At 35.3% G+C, this 22,478-nt stretch overlaps 1 protein-coding gene and 1 long non-coding RNA gene across 2 annotated transcripts in view; one reads left to right on the top strand and one right to left on the bottom strand.

The window, feature by feature from the left end:
• The window catches only part of LOC143223485 (protein still life, isoform SIF type 1-like), a 422,725-nt gene that overhangs the window by 326,876 nt on the left and 73,371 nt on the right, over positions 1–22,478 (bottom strand). The window contains exon 3 of the mRNA XM_076451534.1: positions 3,826–3,941. The gene's annotated coding sequence lies outside the window, so the exon portion shown is untranslated. The remainder of the gene's footprint in view (positions 1–3,825; positions 3,942–22,478) is intronic.
• LOC143223487 (uncharacterized) overlaps positions 1–22,478 on the top strand; it is a 54,423-nt gene that overhangs the window by 22,871 nt on the left and 9,074 nt on the right. The gene's annotated exons all lie outside the window — the stretch shown is intronic.

The raw sequence follows: 22,478 nt of genomic DNA on the forward strand, positions 1-22,478 counted from the left end.
CAGTTATAACTTCCGATGCTTATAGTACACTGTCTGTAGCAGACTAACAATATTCCTTCTTTTTAACTGTCTCTTGGCGTGTCGATTTATAAACTTTTAAGAAAACGTTCTCGAAAGTCCACTTGGCAACAATACTGTCAATCACTAGTACTAAATACATACCTAGTACATTGTTGATTCTTACTCTCGAGAATCTTCTACAAATTTAAAAAAAAACAGGCGGTACTTACACAATACACATTCAACAATATATACGGTTACATGCATTAACTGAAACAAACGTGGATATTAAAGTAAATGTATAACAGTAAATTCGTAACAATTTGTATCAACATGCTGATGTATAAACCAACATGTGTTCCACAAAATTCTGCATTTTCCGAGCCACATGTTGGAACAGATATCAATATCAACATATGTTAAACATTATTAAACGTTAAAAATTAACTAGAAAAAAATGAACAAAAAAGCATATTGTCGAAATATTAGTCGATGGTGATTTGTCTTAGTAAGCAGTAGGGAAATACTGCAGTGTCTCCACTAGCCAATCAGAGCTGATGATAAAAATAAGTTAGAAATCCAATTAAAACTCAAACAAATCGAACTTGAACACGTCCGCATCGAAGCACAAAAAGAGCAAGCACATATCGAAGCTGAAAAAAAGAGTAAACGTCTCGAGGCTGAACAAGCCTGTATCAAAGCCAAGAAAGAAATCAGGCTAAAACAAATGGAAATTGGGCTCAACTCCGATCACCCAAGGTAAAATGACAATTTTTAACTCAATCGATATATTAAAGTATCACAATTTGACGAAAACGAAATTGATACATATTTCAAACATTTTGAGAAAGCTACCCATACCATGGAATGGCCCATCGAAAAATGGTCATTATTGTTACACAGTATTCTAACTGATAAAGCACAAACAGCTCATGATGCTCTTTATCTATAAGATTGTACAGATTATAAAAAGGTTAAAACAATTATTCTCAAAGCATACTAGTACAGGAGGGTTATTGCCCAAAGTTTCGAGGTTATCACAAGAAAGATAGTCAAACTTATATTAATTTTGCCCACGTAAAAGAGGTTTGTTTTGATCGATGGTATAATTCTATTGGAAACACTTTCGACAAATAAGGGAATTAAGTTTAGTTGACGAATTCAAACGTTATGCAAGTAACGACTTCAAAATTTACTTGAACGAAAATTAATTTGAGACTTTACAGGAAGCAGCTGCCTCTTGTGATGATTACATTTTAACACATAAAAGTACATTAAATCCATCAAAGTCTGTATGCCATTTCTGTATAAAAATCTGTCATGTCATAACCGAAGGTTAATGTTTTAAAGAGCAAAAAAGAAAGCAACACCCAGTGTGTTCGTGTACACGAATGGACACAGTTTCACCAGATCATCTAATGTTATTTATTTGACCACTGATGAAAAGGCTGATGTAATTAGAAAGGAATTTAGACCTTTTATGTCTGTTGGTTCTGTGTCTTTGACAAATGACACCGCTAACCTTATACCCATACGTATTTCACGTGATAATGGCATGACTCAATCATTGTTGTCAGAAGTTGTATTACCCTTAAATTCCAGTTCAGTCACTGTAAGTCTTTATTAATCATGGTATTGAGGGTGACTTTGTTAATGTTCCTCTTCATAACATTTATTTAACATCATGCCTGGTTTTGGGACCAGTTGTGGTTGGAGTAAGACCCTCTGCCAATTAAGGATGTATCATTATTGTTGAGACACGATTTGGTTGGGGAGAAAGGTGTTGCCGAACCCAAATGGTTAGCAAGCTGATCACTGTTTCATCTAAGAAACTACTGTTGAGGAGAATCCAGACGTGTTTCCCTCTTGTGCTGTAACTCGAGCTCAGACTAATCTATTAAACCAAAAAGAAATTACAGACGCGCGTTCAGAGGAAGATATTATAGATTTGTCTCAATCGTTTACTTGATCCAACAGGAATCTTGTGAATGATTGTCTGACTGACAAATCAACGATGCGTAGCAATGATGAACGTGAGGGATACAGTTAAACAGGTGAAGTTCCATTTGCTGGAAGCAAGCTGATCGATGAGCAAGAAAAGGATCTGCAGACCTTTTCACTATTTAAATATGCACTCCCAAAACATGAACTGGAGAAAGTTTCAAATGGTTACTTATTTTAAAAAAAGACGTGCTCATAAGAAAATGGAGACCACCAAATGTACCAGATTCAGAGAATTGGGCTGTAGTTTATCAAATTGTTGTTTCAAAATCATATTGTTTTGAAATATTTAAAGTTGCCCATGAACTTCCCATGGGAGGTCGTTTAGAAGTCAAACAAGGCGTGTGACAAAATTATGAAACATTTTTTGGGGCTTAAAATTATGCAAGATGTTTCTCAGATTTATGAAACTTGTCATACCTATCAAATAGTCGGAAAACCTAACCAAAAACTTCCCCTTGCTCCTTTGAAACCTATTACAGATTTCGAAGAAGACATACGTTGTGTGATTATTGATTGTGTTAAGCCAAAAAGTATGTGTGCTTGGAACTTTCACGTGGTATGTAATTTTATAATCATAGTGTTATTTGTATTGAGTTTGTTATGTACTGTCATGGTGACTGAAGTTGTATAATTCTTTAACAGTCTATTGCATTTAATACATCTGTATTTACGTATCGTTTACAGTGTATTTAATGTATTGTTATCAATGTATCTTAGTGAAAAGTTGTCGAATGCCAACTTTTATAAGTCAGTATAAGCCTCGGAAGGTATAATTGTGATAAAAGCTTATTAATCGGAAAACTACATAATTTGACCAGGAACGTTCATACATTTCAAATATTACAAACCGTACTAAAAACGTGAAATACACTGATGAAACTAGATTGAATGTTAGTCATAAAATGATTACAAAAGTGTGAAAATATACACCACTTAGACATTCTCCACCTACTACCATATAAAACTTTAGTAGATGACATACTTTATCATCAACTTCCCTTATTGCGATGACCAAATAATATAACTTATTAATTTAGATATATATTATTGTTATATGAAAGTTTTTATATGAAGGCGCTTTACCAACGGCTCAGGACCTCTATTAAACTACTTACAACCGAGGATTCTCAATATGGCAGCTAACTTTTGTGGAGGGTATTTCGTGTCTTGTCCAGTACTTGTTTACTGTGACAACAATTTTAAACAGTTTTGACATGAAAGCGAGTATAAAAAACAGGATGTTAAACAAACAATCCCGATAAACACTCATAATATTTCAAAAACACAGAATCAATAAAAAGAAGTTAATATCAGAAATGAAACCCAATAAAGTGAGGTTTCTTACTCGTTGTTGTTTACCCCTAATGAAGGAAACTGGTTTGAATTATGAATGAAATTCTAAAGCCCTCGAGTTATGGGTTTTCTTTTCAATTTTCAATAAACATACACTGATAAATGTACAATACTAATGATATATTTTAAAATACACAAACAAATTATATGTAACACTTTTTCCGCCCCAACGCAATACTGAAATTGTCTTCTGCATGACACGAAAGGAAACAAAAACGGTTTTAAAATTATAAGTTCCAACGGACACTGATAGAATTTATAGAATTAAACCCACTTTGTTACAACTGGCAACAAAAACACTTCAGTCAATGCTATTGGTTAAAATCGATAACTACAAACATCATTACTAATATTTAATACTGCCATGAATAAAGGGTTAGAGTAAACAGGAAAAAGAATCACATCTACATGATATTGTTAGTATACTAATACAGAAAAGTCTTACAACTAGAGCGGGAAAAATCTTACCGGAGGTTCTTCTGGTTCACGAGATCCTAGTTTTAATCGTCGATTAAATAGCGTACAAGGCGTGTTAGAATTGTAGGTGTTGGATCCAATATAGAAACCCAAATAGGAGCGAACAGCTGGTGAGGAAAATAAAATACGTCTCAGTGTCACAGTAGAAAACAACAAACAGAAAACACGTGTGATTTGGAAACACAGTCATTCCAATGTACTGCTAGGCCTACTGGGTCGGTGACACGTTCCACAGTCTACTAATAAACTATAAGCTGAAGCTTCCTTATTTTGCTACATCTTACAGTATACATTCGCGACCTACACCACCTATCTCAGTATATTCAGACTAAATCGTACGAAAAAGGAGAAACCATGGTCCATATGTAAACGTTGCTTCGAGAAGTTGTTAGTTCCGAAATATTCTCAGAAGACTTTTTAAACAGATAGAGGTATAACTCACTCAGTTTTGCTACGTACCCGACATCGACTGACGCACGCGCTGCCGTGATCGCCTTTAGTCCTCAGTCGTTCCCGCCAGCTGAGCCATGTGACCTAACGTGGCGGAAAACTGCTGCAGCTCGCGGAAAAAGAAAGAGAGACAGCGCGTGTCAGCTTTTTTCGGTTTCTCTAGCATTATTGGTTGTTAGTTTGCAAAGCGGGTTGTGTAGTAATTACTCTAATAAACGTAAACAATATATATATATATATATATACACACAAGTGGAAAATGTACAGTTCAAAGCAAACATTACAATCAAAATGGTTAAATAATATGGCTTTGATAAATAATTCATCATATGAAATTCAGTTTAAAAGCAATAATAAACCATTTGATTACACCATTTTATAAGCTACACCTTATAAGCTATATCAGCAAATTATAACACTTATTTTAGGATCTGGTCTGACTCGTTTCTTTGCTGCTGTCTTTGTTTTGGTCGTCAATATTATGACCAACTTCACTTCTTCACCCATAAGAGTCAAAATAAGAAAAATAAATTATGCCAATTTCAATAACCTTTTACGAAAGAGAACGAAGAGGAACTACAACATTCCTGAACACCCCAGTTGGAGAGAGAATTCTTCAGATTTCTCTCTCTCTAAACTAAACACCCGCCACGTTCGTTTGCGTTTGTATCATGATATCACCTCCATCAATAATAAACAGTGTAATGTATATGTAAGAACACTACTACTAACCGTGGGGTTATCTTTATCCATTATACTGATTACATCAACTATGTGTTGTATCATTACATCTGTAACAATCTACGTGGTTATAATGTTCACGAATAACGAACAACGTGGCGCTTAAAACCGACTACACCAACAATAAGTAACACGATATATCATTATGTAGATTACTTCGATAATGACCAATATACTTCCATCATTGTATAAGTTATCCCAATAACAAAGTATATCATTCCGTAGAGTGCTAAAGAATTTTGTAGAATTTCACATAAAATTACTCGTGGATTATCGCGACAGCTGTTTGTAATTTTGGGTTAATAAACAGTATGGTACATCGATATGTAGAGGATTATACGCTTTATCAATAATAAACAACGCGGTATATCATGACATAGGCTACTCTAATAATAATAAGCAATTTTGCGCCAAAAAAAGTGCGTCAGTAAAAACCCACTTTAGAGATCGTTATATAGGATGAATCAATAAAAAACAACTGGTATATTATTACTTAGAATACATAAGTAAAATATGTGGTACATTACTTTATATGTTACGTTAATATAATAATAAAGAAATTATGCATCACTTTATAGGATACTTCAGTAACAAACAAAGAAGTATATCTTTACGTAGGATACACCAATAATAATACAACCACGGACAGCTATTACAAAAAAAAAAAACTTCTAGTAAATGTGTTTATATATGTGTGTAAATGTAACTGTATTGTCTTAATATCTGTCTTTTTCTCATTTGTACATTTGTCTGTCCTTGTTGACATGGTTTTAAACTTAAGATCAACACCCATGAAGAGTTCACATTAAGGTTTAATAGACGTCTTAATCATTAGTAAATTTACTGACTAGATACCAGATAGTTCTACACACCCGAGGAGGTCTACTCATCTGGCGAGGTATCAGGTTTTATATATGGGCCAGATTCTTTACAGTAGTTGTTGGTAACTCACTGGCTATACATTTCAATAATAAACAAACAGCACACAGTCCACTTGTTTCAAAAGAATATATATTAAAACAAGTCAAACGTGTGTACAAATGTTCGTTACACTGTTGTATTCAGAGTTTTAAATAATCGTATTTATGTCAAAGTCCACGTATACTGGTTAATCACTTTTAGAACACAGTTGACAAAATAAATTATTTCTTCTCTACATTATTAATACAGTACAACCTATGATAATTTCATTTAGAAATCGCCACTGTGCGTTCTTTATGACTAAACTCAACAATTACGTGGTCTATATCAATCTTTTGAAGATTCAATCGTATTCATACTCTAAGAGAGGTCTAGAACGTTTCACACGCTACTAAGTATTATGGGTATTATAATACTCAATTACAACAACGAAAAAACTCAGAAAGTTCTAGTGACGTGACGCAATAATATAATAATCATCATCAATGAATGGTATATTTCACTGATTAGCCTCGACTGTGAGCATGAAGTCACAGAAACCAGCTTAAAGATCAAAAACGCACTATCGTTAAACATATACCACCAGCGTGAGTTTAATTTCGAGCAAAGTCACGTAACTTGGTTACAGTGAAGGATTATAATAAATGTATTTAAACTCGTTGCAGGAATCTCAATGAACCGACTTTATTTGTTGTTTAACTAACACTTATGAAGCCATAGAAAAACCTATAATATTCATAATTACATTATTTGTCTGTCGCCCTATAAACTGAAGTTTTGGTGTTTTTTGTTGTTTTTTTTATTGGCTATAAGAAACAAGGGATAAAAATTAGGGTATAGCTACATCATATATTTAAACGATTGATAGCTATATGACAAAACCAACCTACAACTTTCGTCATTCATCGCCTAGTGGATAAAATTACTAAATATTCGGTATTAAGTAAAAGGAAGATGAAGTACTGTGAAGATAGCTCTACTTAACCACGTTCTGTTTCCTAATCAGCAATCAGCGTCTCATTCCGCTTGTTACATACGTAATTTCAGAATGTTAAAAATGATTCATCGGAAGCAATCTTGCAGATTGTTTTAAAAACTGAATGATGAACCACAGACCTCAGTAAAAGGCAATGTAGAGTTTTATGTCTTTGTATCTCAGGCCGTCTGGTAAGGATGTTAACACTTATTAATAAAGCAAAGAACATCGTTTCGACCTTTTTAGGTCATCTTCAGCTCTACTTATCAGTAAGTGTTAATACCCATACCAGCCGTCTTCAGATACATTTTTACTTCAAGGGGTTTTCTCGTCATCACCAGTTTCAGTTTCTTATGAGAAATCTTCGTATGTAAAAAAAAAACAAATTTCACAACTGAAATATATTTCTTGGTTCGAATAACTTACCAGTACAACAAATTATATTTAAAATTATTTTATAAACTTATTTTCAGCTAAAAACGTTTAATTATAGTATATGTTACTTTGTAGACTTCGTTATCCAGAGTAAGTTTGCTTGTTTGATATTACAACGCTTTTCACTGTTTCATTTTGTTACCCAAAGTGAGTAACGATATTTGACATTACAGTTTTCGCCATGCGCAACCTAAAATAGATCGTGTTACGAGTCCCTCCACACGTCTAGTTTTCTTATGAAAGTTATAATGTTTTATCATTACTGATGTCTTCACTGCTTTCTTTGTTCAACGTAGAGTTAGTTATCCAATGTAAACATAAATGTTTTATATTACTATTAATAACACAGGCCTGTCATGTTTTTATCATCTGAAAATTTGTACATGTTCTATGGTAATTCCTGTACGCTAAATACGAAAATGATATCCATTTTTCTCCATCGTGTATAGATTTTTCACAAAATGTCATATACACTTTTACATTTGTGGATCATTTTTATTGAGATCATTGTTGATTCTTATTTAGCACAAAGCTACACAAAGAGCTATCTGTGCTTTGCCTACCCTGGGTATCGAAACCCGGTTTCTAGCAGTATAAGTCCTCAGACATCCGACTGCGCCACTAGACTAATCGCAATATGAGACTGTTTTTCTGGATAATATTTGTTTGTGGGTGCACTTTGACATTCCTTTTTCTATTATCAACATTATTTATTTGTCACTATGGTAACAAAAGGTTGTGTACATAGCTCAAACATATTCTGTTATGTCTGTGGTAAATTGATCTAAGTAAAAGCTTTTCTTCTTCCGTCCTCCTCTGAGACAGCGGTAAGTCTTCGCATTTACAACGCTAAGATCAGGGGTTTGATTCCCCTCAGTGGATACAGCGGACAGCTCGATGTGGCTTTGCTATTAAAACACACACATACACATTCCTTTTTCGTGATTTGTTAAAAATCCTTACGTAACAGAGAAAACAAATTTTCGAAACCTGTGTAGTTGAATAATAAAAAACCCGTTTTTAAAACTTATTAAATAACTTTTATGAAGTTTAAATTCGCAAACCTGTGTAATCTTTTCATTGGTTTGGCTTCACATCACCTGGTGGTTAGAGCGTTTCACTTCCCGTCTATGAGTCGCAGGTTCGAATCCCTTTACGGAATATGCTCGCTCGGTATAATGTGATAGTCGGTATTAATACCACTGTTCATTTAGAGTAGCCCAGAAGTTCGCAATGAATGGTGTTTGCTAGCTTCCTGTGTCACTCTACATTAGGAACACTTAGCATAGGTAGCTCTCAAGTAGCTTTGAGTGAAACCCAACATTTGTTTGTTCGTAATTAAGCAAATAAAGATACACAATGGGCTATCTGTGAATCTGACCACCACAAATGTCGAAAAACGGTTTCTTACATTGTAAGTCCACAGACATATTGTTGTGCCACTGGAGGGCGCGAAACTCAACAAATAAATAAATTCTTTGGGTTTAATAATGCAAGGTAAGTCAACTGTTTCGTAGCATATGCTATTTATGTGAAAATAAATTAATACAATTTTAAGTCTTTTAGAAGTAGCTTGACAGTTCAATCACATAAATGTGCTAACCTTTGCTGACGACATTCTGATGATCAGCAGAGACTCTAACAAAGGTGTATTATGAACTACTGATAATCAGCTGCTACACAGCTAGATAACCTTGAAAAGATGTAACAACCCTTTTTTAAGGATGGGCCCTGGATGCCCTGCAGTCATATCATGCAAGTCTAATTACATCTCACAAGATTCAGCAACACTTACAAACAAAAATCTTCACTATGACCTTGAAGTGCAAAGGTCATTTATTCCTTCATTGAGCAACTGCACTTTTCAGTTAGGATAACCAAACTCCACAGGCGTCAATCAAATAGGTGATTGCCTAAAAGGCACCTCAGAAGACAAATACGAGTGAATAGGTGTCAGTGTCATACAGCTATCACTGAGACAACTGGCTTTCAGTAACAAAACACTCCATATGAGGCCATTTGGATAGATGAAAATCGGCTCAAATAGTACCTTTCAGGACCTATTTAAAGACCATATTGTAAAATCACTAGTTATCATAGTCACAGATGATTCGTACACTACAGTTAGCAAACAAGCTGGATGGGTATTCATTATCTCACGGAGCAACAACATTCTACAAAAGGATCCAGCTGGTAGCCATAATACAAGTTCTTAATGGTTGTGCTGAAAGCAATGAATCGCGAATAAACGACACCACTAAGAAATTACTTGAGACTGACTCCCAGACAGTACTGCATAAAATTCAGAATAGTTGGTATACAGACAGAGGTCATTACTTGCGACTGAAACCCAGGCAGTACTGCATAAAATTCAGAATAGTTGGTCTACAGACAGAGGTCATTACTTGCGACTGACTCCCAGACAGTACTGCGTAAAATTCGGAACAGTTGGTCTACAGACAGACGTCAGAAGGTAAATTAACTTAACAGTAAAACAATCACCTGTATTAATCTGCGAGGCCACGATGGGGTAAAGCTAAACAAAGAAGCTGACAAAATGATAAAAGAAACCCATATCAAATCGGGCATAATAGAAACCCCCTTTACATTATTAAGGGAGAAACTGGAACCAGATAAGGTCTTAATTGACATTTAGAGAAAATAAGACTGGCAAAAAATTAAATACCGTATAATGTAGCTAGGGAAAACAAAATATTTGGAATCAGTATGTGCTGTTAGAAGTAACGTATTACAAAGCTCTCTGTGGCTTTGGTCAGCCAAAGTAGATGTGAATGCTTAATTTTACTAAACTATCAGTGGGCCTAGATGTCACTGTATATAAGCATGTTTATGTTTACTACTACAAATCTATCGTTGGGTTTAGTTATCCAATTTAAGTTAGGGTTTTCATGTTACTAACATCTCCATGATTTTAGTAACGCAATGTAACCTCAATGTTTCCAATTATTGAAGCTAATTTTTTCATTTTAGTAATTTATCTAAGAGATTAGTTTCCAGTGTAAGTAAAAATGTTTGATATTATCATTATCTATTGTTTTAATCTTCCATCATAAAGAAGAATATTTGACATTACCAGTATCTATAGGCTTGGCTTTTCATCATGCCCGAGGATTCTCACCCATTATAAGACCCTGCCTTTTACAGGGGATGTTCTATCCTTGGAAATTCTAAGTTCTCGATCTAAACACATCTTATAATCTAATATAAGCATATGTTACGTCAGAAAGAGCCGTTTCAAATCAGTCCCAGAAGTGGTCAATTGTAGGTGGCGTTATAGTAAGTACCAGAACATCAAATATAGTCCTGATACCTGTCATTCTTCCGAGACTTGGCTGTCATATATAATGTATTCATCTCCCTCTACATATATACATATAAGTAATATCTTATGATCTATGTTCACTAACGTATCGAAACTCAGAATACTGCCTATTATGTTTCGTATGTTTTTTCTTATAGCAAAGCCACATCGGGCTATCTGCTCAGCCCACCGAGGGGAATCGAACCCCTGACTTTAGCGTTGTAAATCCGGAGACAATGAAACCTCACACTGTTTTCCAAATTTTCTTAAGAAAAAAAACGGGTTTAGATTGAATTAAAACATCAGAGACGTTTCAGAATCACATAGCTGTGAAATAACGAATACATGAAGAGTGTGTAAGGTAATGTAACAATCTGCATTATTTAGTAAAGAATTGTGCAAAAAATAATAAAATAAATATGTAATTACATCTGCATATTATTCTTAGACTGAAAGGAATATCATAGATGTGAAAATACTTTCAATGCGATGTATTGTTTAATGGTGACGAAAACCTTTAAGCCATGTCCCATACTGCTGCGCACAGCATGGTCACGCGGTTAAGACACTCAACTCGTAATCTGAGAGTCGCGGGTTCGAATTTCCACCATACCAAACGTGCTCGCCCTTTCAAACGTGGCGACGTTGTAATGTGACGACCAATCCTACTATTCGTTGATAAAAGAGTAGCCCAAAAGTTGGCGGTGGGTGGTGATGACTAGCTGCCTTCCCTCTAGTCTTACACTGCTAAATTAGGGACTACTAGTACAGATAGTTCTCTTGTAGCTTTGCGCGAAACTCAAAACAAAACAAACCCATTACTGCTAAAACGCCATTAACTAAAACTCTCAGAAATACGTAAAATTAGAACAATTACTTATCGAGAAACTCCCCTTCATGATGGCTTAGTGGTACGTCTGGGAAATTTTAACCCTAAAAATCGGTTCAGTTACTCCTGGTGGGCGTCACATAAGTAACTCGTTGTGCAGCTTTCTACTTAATAACAAACAACAACCAAAGGAAATAATAAAATAGTAAAAGACAAAATCAGAGAAAATAATAACTTTCATTTAAATCTAAAGACTGGCATTGTATTACGTTAAAGTTTGTAGTTTTCTAATCAACAAGGTGTAGTATTACTAGGTAAGCATGTATACTAGCATTGTATTACTTTAACGTTTGTAGTGTTCTGATCAACAAGCTGTGGTATTACAAGGTAAACATAATAAAACTGCTGTCGTTAAAATATTGGTGTTACTTATGACAATGGTATTCAGTTAGTTGTTAACTTTTCTTGCTAATCAGTTGTTTAGTGTGCAAGAAGGTTTACCTAAAATATATTACTGTAATAAACACGTGACTGTGACTTTAAACTTTGTTAACGCTTACTATTCGTATTACTATTAATAAAAGGTGTGTTTGATTGAAAGCTGTTTCTGCGAAACAAAAATTCTCTACTATTTCTCTTCTGATTTGAGAATCAAAAGTTTAATGATAAAGGAATAACAGTAGAAATTTGTTTTCAAGTTTACATTTTCATGTTCGTCGAAGCAGGGATCGATACCCAAATTTCGGCGTTATAAATCTTCAATATTGTCGTTGAACCGTCGGTGCTCGTTGAGTATTAGAAGTTAGAAGCGTGTGTTTTTTCTTAGAGCAAAGCCACATCGAGCTATCTACTGAGCCCACCGAGGGGACTCGAACCCCTGATTTTAGTGTTGTAAATCCGGAGACACACTGCTGTACTAGAGGGGGAAAAGTTAGAAGCATCAGAATACTTTCTCCTTTCTTTTCGGCAGAATGGCTGAACGTTTCGGAAAAAGGAAAAACAATATATTTCTTAGCCTTTTAAAATATTTCTCATCTACAGACATTCATCTAGTGGGTTTAAACTGTTAACTTTACACTAACGAAGAATGGTGCGACATAAAATAACAAAAGCCAGACATATAAGTATTAACTTTTAATTGTGTAATGAAATATAAAAGTGGGTGTATATGACTTGATGTATGATACAAGCCATTCAACTGATTTCCATCACCACGCGTATAGCATCACTAATATCACCATTTACTTTGTTTCTGGAACACACCTGCAAAAACGATAACCATACGATAATGAACACGGCCAGTATCTAATTAATATTGGACTGACTCGCTGCTGCTCGGTAGGCTAGCCCACAAGTTCGTCTTTCGTGTGTTTGTTGAAAGTAAAATTATTCAGATTCGCTCTCAGTTCTGACGGACAGACAATACAGTGGTGCTGTATGTCTTGTTCATTGGCCAGGCGAAAACTTTATCTGCATATCAATTACACTATGTACACAAATTTTGTTCCTGGATAGTATGTGTTATTTCTTAATTGCTAATGTTGTAAAGTACAGAAAATGGACATCATTCCCTTCAAATTCTGCTTTTGTGACCTGGATAATGAAATTTAAAAATTTTCTATGTAAAAACGGGCAAATTTGCACATTTTCATTTACATAAGGTCAGAATAAAACAACATATGAATTTACATGTATTTATACTAAAGTTATACAAAAATGAACAAAAATATTTAGAAGTGAGTAGTTTTTCGAGATTTGCGACTGTAACATAAACCATTTTCACATATCAAACCCCAAATATAGTCTCTCATCATGTTTTCGTTGTACGCTCCTTGGTAGCGGCGTTCAAAGTCCAGTATATCTTGGTGGAAGCGTTCGCCTTGCTTCTCTGAATATCCTCCCATGTTCTCCTTGAATTTATCAAAATTAGCGTCAAGGATATGAATTTTAGAGACGTCCTGCAGCCCATTTTGCCGTAGTTCTTCACCAGAGCTTCAACCAGTTCCACATAATTTTTGGCCTTGTGATTGCCTAAGAAGCTCTGAACCACTGCGACAAAGCTGTCCCAAGCCTTTTTATCCCTTCCTACTGAGATTCTTGGGGAATTATGTGCAGTGCAAGATCTTCTTTATTTGTGGTCCAACGAAGACACCAGCTTTGACGTTTGCCTCAGACAGCTTAGGGAAGAAGTGTCGAAGATACTTGAAGGCTGCAGACTCCTTATTAAGAGCTGTGACAAATTGTTTCATAAGACCCAATTTTATACACAATAGTGGGAAAAACACCTTCTGGAGGTCCACTAGTGGCTCACTCTTGACATTGTGTCTCCCCACAGAGAACTCGGTCTGTTGTGGCCAGTGCTTCCTGTTGTAGTGCGCTGCGGTGTTCCTGCTGTCCCAAAGGCAAAGATAACAGGGAAACTTTGTAAAGCCTCCTTGAAGACCCATCAGGAATGTCACAGTTTTGAAGTATCCGATAATCTCCCAGGTATAGTCATCATACTTCAAGGCTTCTAGCAAGGTCTTGACGCTGTTGTATTCCTCTTTGAGGTGCACAGAATGAGCCAGGAAAAGAGAAGAATACTTATTCCCGTTATGGAGCAGCACAGCTTTGAGGCTTCTGGATGAGCTATCAATGAAGAGAAGCCACTCGTTCGGGTTACAGGCAGTTCCAATTGCGTCAGCACTGAATCTACCTGGAATGTTCTGGAAAATTTATACATTTGAAAATTTCATTACCCAGGTCACAAAAGCAAAAATGAAGAGTAAAATAGGTCTTTTCCATTTACTTTAGGCATAAGCAATTGGGAAATAACACTTTCTACACAGGAACAAGAAAAAGTAAAATTTTGTAACATAGTGTAATTAATAAATATAAAGCTTTGTATCTTATTCACTGGTCAAACAAAATTTTTACGCGTATTCACTGGTCAAAGGAAAGCTTTAGAACCTTAAATTTCTTCTTCCATGAAATAAATGTGTACAAACTAATAATTCTATATTACGAAAGAAATGTTAAGCTACTGGAAAAACAAAAGTTTTAAAATTTTCTGTATAATATAGAATCAGTTTTTATTAGAATGTGATTGAAAGTAAAAGATTTGTGTAAATATATATCAAACTAGAACAATCGTACAAACAACAAAACGAAATCTACCGTACAATTAGCTCGTCGGATTGTACAGAATAGATTAAAATAGCTAAGCCAGTTTAATGTCCTTTGAATGTGCAAACTATTAGAACTGGTTGTTGTGTGCCAACTCATTAATAAATATTTGAGTCTAAATGTTGTAAGGGAAGCCTCATCAAAACGGAAGGGTAGAACAAAGCATCAAACTATTGTCTTTCGGCTTACACCACTCATCTAAAAATGACTTACCAAACAACCGACGTTTATCGTAGAGCGGAAGAAGCAAGGTGGTTGTCAATATTGCTCACGTAACAGCAGGAACTATTTTGTTTATAGTTTGGACGGAACTTTCAAGAACTTGAAATGACGGTTGAACTTTTATTAAAGCTTTCATATCGCAGAATTTAGCTAATGCTGAATGGTTCTTTTTTTGTTTTCAATTTCGCGCAAAGCTACTCGAGTGCTATCTGCGCTAGCTGTCCCTAATTTAACAGTGTAAGACTAGAGGAAAGGCAGCTAGTTATCACCACCCACCGCCAACTCTTGGGCTACTCTTTTACCAACGAATAGTGGGATTGACCGTAAATCGGTAACGCTCCCATAGCTGAAAGGGCGAGCGTGTTTGGTGTGACCGGGATTCGAACCCGCGACCCTCGGATTAGGAGTCGAACGCCTTAACACACTTGGCCATGCCGGGCCTGCTGAAAAGAACTTATATTCGTTGCTTGCCTGTAATACATTTGCATCATTTATATCACATTGCTTCTATATTTTGAAGTTTAGGTCACCCACCCATGTCATAGGTTATTTCTTGTTATATTAAGGCACACACATTAACCAAAAAAGGAAATTTTCTTTTTTGTAAAGTGAGAAATTATATATCACATTGAAGTAATCTTGTAATCGAAGGGAAAATGTGTCATAAAATTCATAATAATTTCTAGGGTCATAGTGTTCAAAGGTAAAGAAAACAAGGTGAACAATGAATATTGTTACTTGAGTAAGGAAGTATATTATGCCAATTTAATAATAAGATATCAAACAACAATTTACAAACAACATGTTTCCTCCACAATAAATCATTTCATTAGGCTTACAAATCGTTATTATAATGAATATTGTTGCTGCAGTAAAGATAATATAATAGTAAATGAGAACGTAGTCAACACCGGATTAAGGTATGGGCTAATCGGGCTGAAGTATAGAGCCTCACACTAATTACAGAGCCTTGAGTTATGACTATAAATGTATTGCACGTTGAGGTTCTGTCTCGAGAGGGTCTGTACAAGTTGAAAAGCCTAGGGCCAATAAAACCCTTAATCCGGCTTTGATCGTCATGCAAGCGATAATAATGTTCAAAGAGGTTACAGTTAGGAGAGTGTGCTAAATGATTCCTTGCCTGATGAGGAGTTATATAAGACGTTTTTGACATTTAACGAATTTAACGACAGTTTAAATTACATTATCACCTGTGAAATGTCAAGTAACAACCCCTAAAGTGTTACAGTACAACGCTCCTTAAAAAACACGATATTCGAAATATATGTTGTGAAAAAGTGAGTTTTTCTACAAACAAACTTCATCTACAATTTAGGTTAATGATGTATAAAAGAAGAATTTAAGAATTATAAATTAATTTCGGTTTAAATATGTTATTCTCGAGATTAATACTTGCTTTTGTTGTCCAAAGGACTACATACCATCCTCCATCAACTGCTCTCTACCCCAGAGTAAAATGTGGCGCTCCAATAATACTTGGAAATACTACCAACACATTCTAACAATGGATAACGTTTTTACTGGAGCTAACTTTAATACCAGTTAACGACTTGTGATACTGCTGAGTTGAAGCTTGCTTTAAACCAAATAAATCGATTTTTTATCTTATTTTTAAACTTTTTCTCATATTGTCTTATCATATATTTAATAGAGACGAGGTTGCCTTTACGCGCATGGCAAAGCGCGTAAGGCGTGCGACTCGTAATCCGAGGGTCGCGCCCGCGTCGCGCCAAACATGCTCGCCCTCCCAGCCGTGGGGGCGTTATAATGTTACGGTCAATCCCACTATTCGTTGGTAAAAGAGTAGCCCAAGAGTTGGCGGTGGGTGGTGATGACTAGCTGCCTTCCCTCTAGTCTTACACTGTTAAATTACGGACAGCTAGCACAGATAGCCCTCGAGTAGCTTTGTGCGAAATTCCAAAACAAACAAACAAACAAGCCTTTACGCCATTTTGTTTCAGTTTAACCGGAGTCGAAGGAAAGGCAATAGAGGAAGATTCAGTAAATATGATGTCAATATGTCTTGCGCGGGGACTCGAGTAATTCGACTGAATGGTACTCAAACGGAAACTAACGTGACAGGGGTTTAGTTTAGAGAGAGAGAGATCAGAAGATTTCTCTCTCCAATTGGGGTGTTCAGGAACGTTGTGGTTCCTCTTCGTCCCCTTTCGTGGAAGGTTATTGAATTTAGCTGGGGTTTTGGTTTTTCTTTTATTTTAACTCTTTTTGGGTGAAGGAGTGAAGTTGGTCATAATTAATATTATTCATGAGCGAGGCAAAGGTAGCACCGGATAAAACAGCCAGAACTCGTCCACAAAGGCAGATGGCATAGTAAATGTGAACATAAACGCGAAACGAAACGACCCGATTCAGGGCATGGCAATAAAGTTGCCTTGGCGGGGATCTAAAGATCCAATGTCAAAGATTTTGCTGTGGGGGGAAACGGGAGTGCCCCGAGAAAAACCAACTTTCACAGGACAGGCGCCGAAAGATTTACCTGTCTTCTGAATGGTACTTCACACCGAAACTGTTTTTAAACAAGGACGCGTATCCACCCTTGTTTCTATCTCACACGCAAACGTGCAGAAATCCATAAGTAAATTCTATAATTGTTTACTAAAAATTGGACCATTTAGAGATCATTCTTCTATGTGCCAATGCCGGATCGGAAACAGATTCTGATTCACATCTTGCTGTGGAAAAGGTTGGCACTTCAGTTTTCAGTATTCTTTACTGGAAAGTTCCAAAAATAAAGGATCTTTTTCGACTTTTAAAATATCATCTTTGTTTTTCTCGTTTATTTTCAGAGTTTGTGTATTCAGAATGATTTAAAGGTTTGTTTGAGCAATTGTCAGACTTCGTAACATCACGTGATAACTAGTACATTTACTAGTATGTCTCCCGCTAGTACAGCGGTAATTCTACGGATTTACAACGCTACAATCAGGGGTTTGAGTCCCCTCGGTGGACTCAGCAGATAGCCTGAGGTGGCTTTGCTAAACGAAAACACCCACACACACACGTTTACTGTTATAATTATTTCACACTTCTTACACTAACGTCCCACACTGAAACAGCTGTGAGTATTCGGATTTATACTACTAAAGTCAGCAGTTCGATTTCCTCGATGAACGCAGAATACAGATCAATGTGGCTGTGCTATAAGATAAACACACCAGTACACACACTATTACACTAATGAAGGTTATTTGAATTTTCAATGGAAGTGTTTAGTATTTTCCAAATTTTTAAATGGCGAAGCAGTAATAGTTTGCAAAAGAATATGATTTTTGAATAAATTTAAGGTAATAAAACAGTGTTTAAAAGTGTTAGGGAAGTCGATTAAATTTAAAAATACAAGGAAAAAAACGGTTGAGCGTTAAATTCAGATGATTACATGTATATAATAAGACGTGAAGAGAACTAATTACAATAACCAAGTTACTTATCGATATATATATATATATAATGCGAATTGGATTTAATAACGTAATTACAATAGAAACTATATACTTGTTAAAGAAGCATTCTTACTTCGATTCTACAAACACATGACGACCAAACATTTTCTTTATTTTTCTGTATGCCTGTTGGTGAATTAAATGTTTATTATTTTTAACAAGAGTAATCACTAATGATCCTATTAATTAACAGCATTACTCTCGTACTTGAATCATCACTGTTTGTAGACTGTCGTCTTTACGATATGTAACAGACGCAGTGTTAAAAATTGTGAAATTATTCAGTACAAATATTCTTAGTGTAGCTTGCTTTTCAACATCGCTGAATGTCTGAAAAAAATCTCCAAAACCTATGATGCTCTTCTTAGTGGCGAACGGTTTTAATGAACCGTTCTTTCTAATAATTATCAAAATCATACAAGGAACAACTATAAACTGCTGGGCTAAGTGTTAGGATTGATCTATATAGGTAGCTCGCTATGGTCGGAAGTTAGTTTATTAATCTAGAGAGAGCTTGTCAAGTTTTTATAAGTAGTTTTCAAGATACCACTGGGCTCTTTGATGGGAGTTTAACAACCGTTGTCGCGCATTTGTTTTCTTTCTCTTTTGACATAAAATACATTTATTTTCCTGTGACATTGTGTTATGGTGACTAAATCTAGTTTTCCCTGTTTTTTGTGTGCGTGTGATTTTTGCAGTATTTGGTATTTGAGAAGCTTAAGGTAATTATTTGAAAACAAAGATGATGTGGACAAGGTTTAAAGTTTAACTAATATCACAAAGTAGTTTTTGCAGTCTAAGTTCTTCGAAGATATTTAATTAAATTACGTTTACTTCAAAGAAATGGGTAACCTTTTAGTTTTTAATGTTAACACATATTTGCTCCCAACCCCACCCAGCGGTTTTCGATACTCATAGTGAACACAGCAAAGATAACTCATTATGAAGCTTTGTACATAACTGCAAACAAACACGTGTTTGGTGTCTGATGTAGAGTGTATTGTAACGGAACCATTGAATAGTTGGTAGCATTTTTTCCGCCTTCAGATGATTCAGAAGAGAATTTGTGGGCTTATATTACTAAAAACCTGGGCAAAGCGCAGAAAGCAATTTGTGTTTAACAAGTAGCAAAGTACTTATTCCAAATGCACCATCTTCAGTTTTCTTGTCTCAACTGCACAGTAAAAGTAGATGCGGGAATTAATGTATTTACAGTTTTAATTATAGGATTTTCTATCTGTTCTTAGTACATCAGTCTAGTTTCCTGTCTTATTCTTTCTCACATACATTTTTTTAAAGTGCAAAATAGCAGACTCCGCGTCAGTATTTAATTAGATAGTGGCAGACTGTTGTTTTAGAACAGAGACAAATCATGAGGGTGTTTTTTTGTACTTTACATATAAAAATGTTAGGTATTCAAACAATCTGACAATCACTAACAAGCCCAAGCACATCTTATATATATGCAAAAAACGGCTCGATTGGGTTGAGAAAATATTTTACGTAGAAGAACGAACAACGTTTCGACCTTCTTCGATCATCGTCAGGTTCACAAAGAAAGAAAGAGGTAACTGATCGGAAGCTGACCACATGTTTGGAAGGGGTTGTGTAACTGAGTGTCAGAATGTAGAGGGCGGTGTTAGATGTTTGAATATATAATTTTATTTTATTATATTTAATATAGGTATAAAGGCGTCCCTTCATATTGGTTTATTTTGGGTTTAAGTTGTTGTATAAGTAAGGCTTCTTTAATTTTGCGTTTGTTTATGTTTCTTTATTTAGTATTTGAGTGTTTTCTATGGTTATGTTGTGTTTATTTGACTTGCAGTGTTCGAAAACGTGTGAAGGTGACTTTTTATGTTCTTTGAATCTGGTTTCCATTTTTCTACTTGTTTCTCCAATATAGAAGTCGTGGCAGTTATCACATTGTATTTTATAGATAATGTTGGTGTGGTGTTTGTCAGTGTAGTTTTTACATAGTATAGACCTCAGTTTTGTGCCTGGTTTTTTAATAAATTTGGTATTAACTGGAATGTCATATTTTGTTACTAGTTTTTGCCAAATGTTGGTTATTTGTCTGCTGATGTCGGGAATATATGGTATGCAGCAATATATGGTTTCGTGATTTTTTGATTCGTGAGATATATTTACTTTAGTTGGTTGATTTTGCTTTCTGTCTAGGTGTGTGCGTATAATGTTTTCTACGGTTTGTGGAGGAAACTTATTGATGTTGATGAAGTATTGTTTTATTTTGTCTACTTCATCGTTAATTTTATCTGGTGAGCATAGTTTTATGGCTGTGTTTATTTGGTTTCTTAGTATGTTGAGTTTTTGTTTTGTTTCACGTGCTGAGTCCCAAGGAATGTATAATCCAGTATGGGTGATTTTTCGGTGGATTTTTGTATTAAATTGTGTGACGGTTCTTGTAATTTTGAGGTTAAGAAATGATATTTGATTGCTTTTTTCCTGTTCACATGTGAAGTTAATGTTGGGATGTATAGAGTTAATGTGATTGAAAAAATTAAGTGTGTGTTCTGTAGATCTGAATCCCGCAACCGTGTCATCTACATATCTGTACCAGAATAGTGGTGGATGTAATGCTGTGTTAATTGCTTGTGTTTCAACTTGTGTCATAAAAATATTGGCTAGAACTAGTGATACTGGGTTGCCCATGCTTAGGCCATTAGATAATTTTATTGACATCCAACAGCCAAAATTCCCAGGTAAAATTAAAAATTTATATTTTCCAGAAACACCTAAAAACAACATCTTAAACGATTTTTTCAAAGAATTTTCTCACAAAACCATCAACGTAATTTCACAAAACAGAAAGCTAAAAAACAATCTTACAAAAAGAGACATTAATTCCATTAAAAACCTAAAACAAGACAAAAACATAAAAATTCTAAAAGCAGATAAAGGTAACGCTATAGTCATAATGAACACGAATGAATACATCCAAAAAATGAAGAACATCCTATCAAACACGAACAAATTTAAACCAATACACAGAAATCCAACAAAGACACACGAGACGCAACTAAACAAAATACTACTAAAAATTAAAAAACCCAACAGAATTTCACAAACACTTTATTCCTACCTACGTAAAACCGACTCACGCACACCACAAATATACGGCATCCCCAAACCTCATAAACCAGATTGTCCATTACGACCAATAATGTCCACACATGAATCGATCTAAGAACCTATGTAAAGATGACGTGTAGAATACAAATTATAAATAACCCAGAATTAATAAAAGTTAAAATAACCTGTGAAGTGTGCAACCATCGCCGTTTTGTAACAATGTGAAGTAACTGGTATAACCTAAACTCCTTTCATATAAAGCTCAATGCTGGTAATAGACTGCTAAAAATGGTGGATAACAACACAATATAGAATATTGCTGTTGGCCAGGATGTTTGTTTCGCTATGTGTGTTTCACGACCCACCTCAATAATGTTTCGTTAGAATGACGTAGAACAGAAACAGATTGAAAATACACAATAACTGTTTTTTGCACATTCGAAAACACTACATAAATGAAAAGTCCAACACTCATAATAATGTATACATTTATATTTTTTTATTTCTTGTATTTTAAAAACCAACATTAAGTTTGTTCGCTTTGTTTTTGTTTTTTTTTTAATTTCGCGTAAAGCTACACGAGGGCTATCTGCGCTAGCCGTACCTAATTTAGCAGTGTAAGACTAGAGGGAAGGCAGCTAGTCATCACCACCCACCGCCAACTCTCGGGCTACTCTTTTACCAACGAATAGTGGGATTCAGCGTTACATTATAACATCTCCACGGCTGAAAGGGCAAGCATGTTTGGTGCGGCGGGGATTCGAACCCGCGACCCTCAGATTACGAATCGAACGCCTTAACGCCCCTGGCCATGCCGGGCCTGCAACATTAAGATCTAACAGGATACAGAATTAAATTACTTTGATTTCAAATTTTTAAGAGTCGTGTGCAAATGAGTTTGCTGCACTTTTTTTTTTTTTTCAAAATTTTCTTATGAACCAACAAAAAGAGAGAGTCAAAAGGACCCATCACCAACTCTTACGCTACTTTCATCTGATCGAATGTTGA

The sequence above is a fragment of the Tachypleus tridentatus genome, chromosome 8, assembly GCF_004210375.1.
Source record: "Tachypleus tridentatus isolate NWPU-2018 chromosome 8, ASM421037v1, whole genome shotgun sequence".
In the NCBI taxonomy this organism is placed as follows: domain Eukaryota; kingdom Metazoa; phylum Arthropoda; class Merostomata; order Xiphosura; family Limulidae; genus Tachypleus; species Tachypleus tridentatus.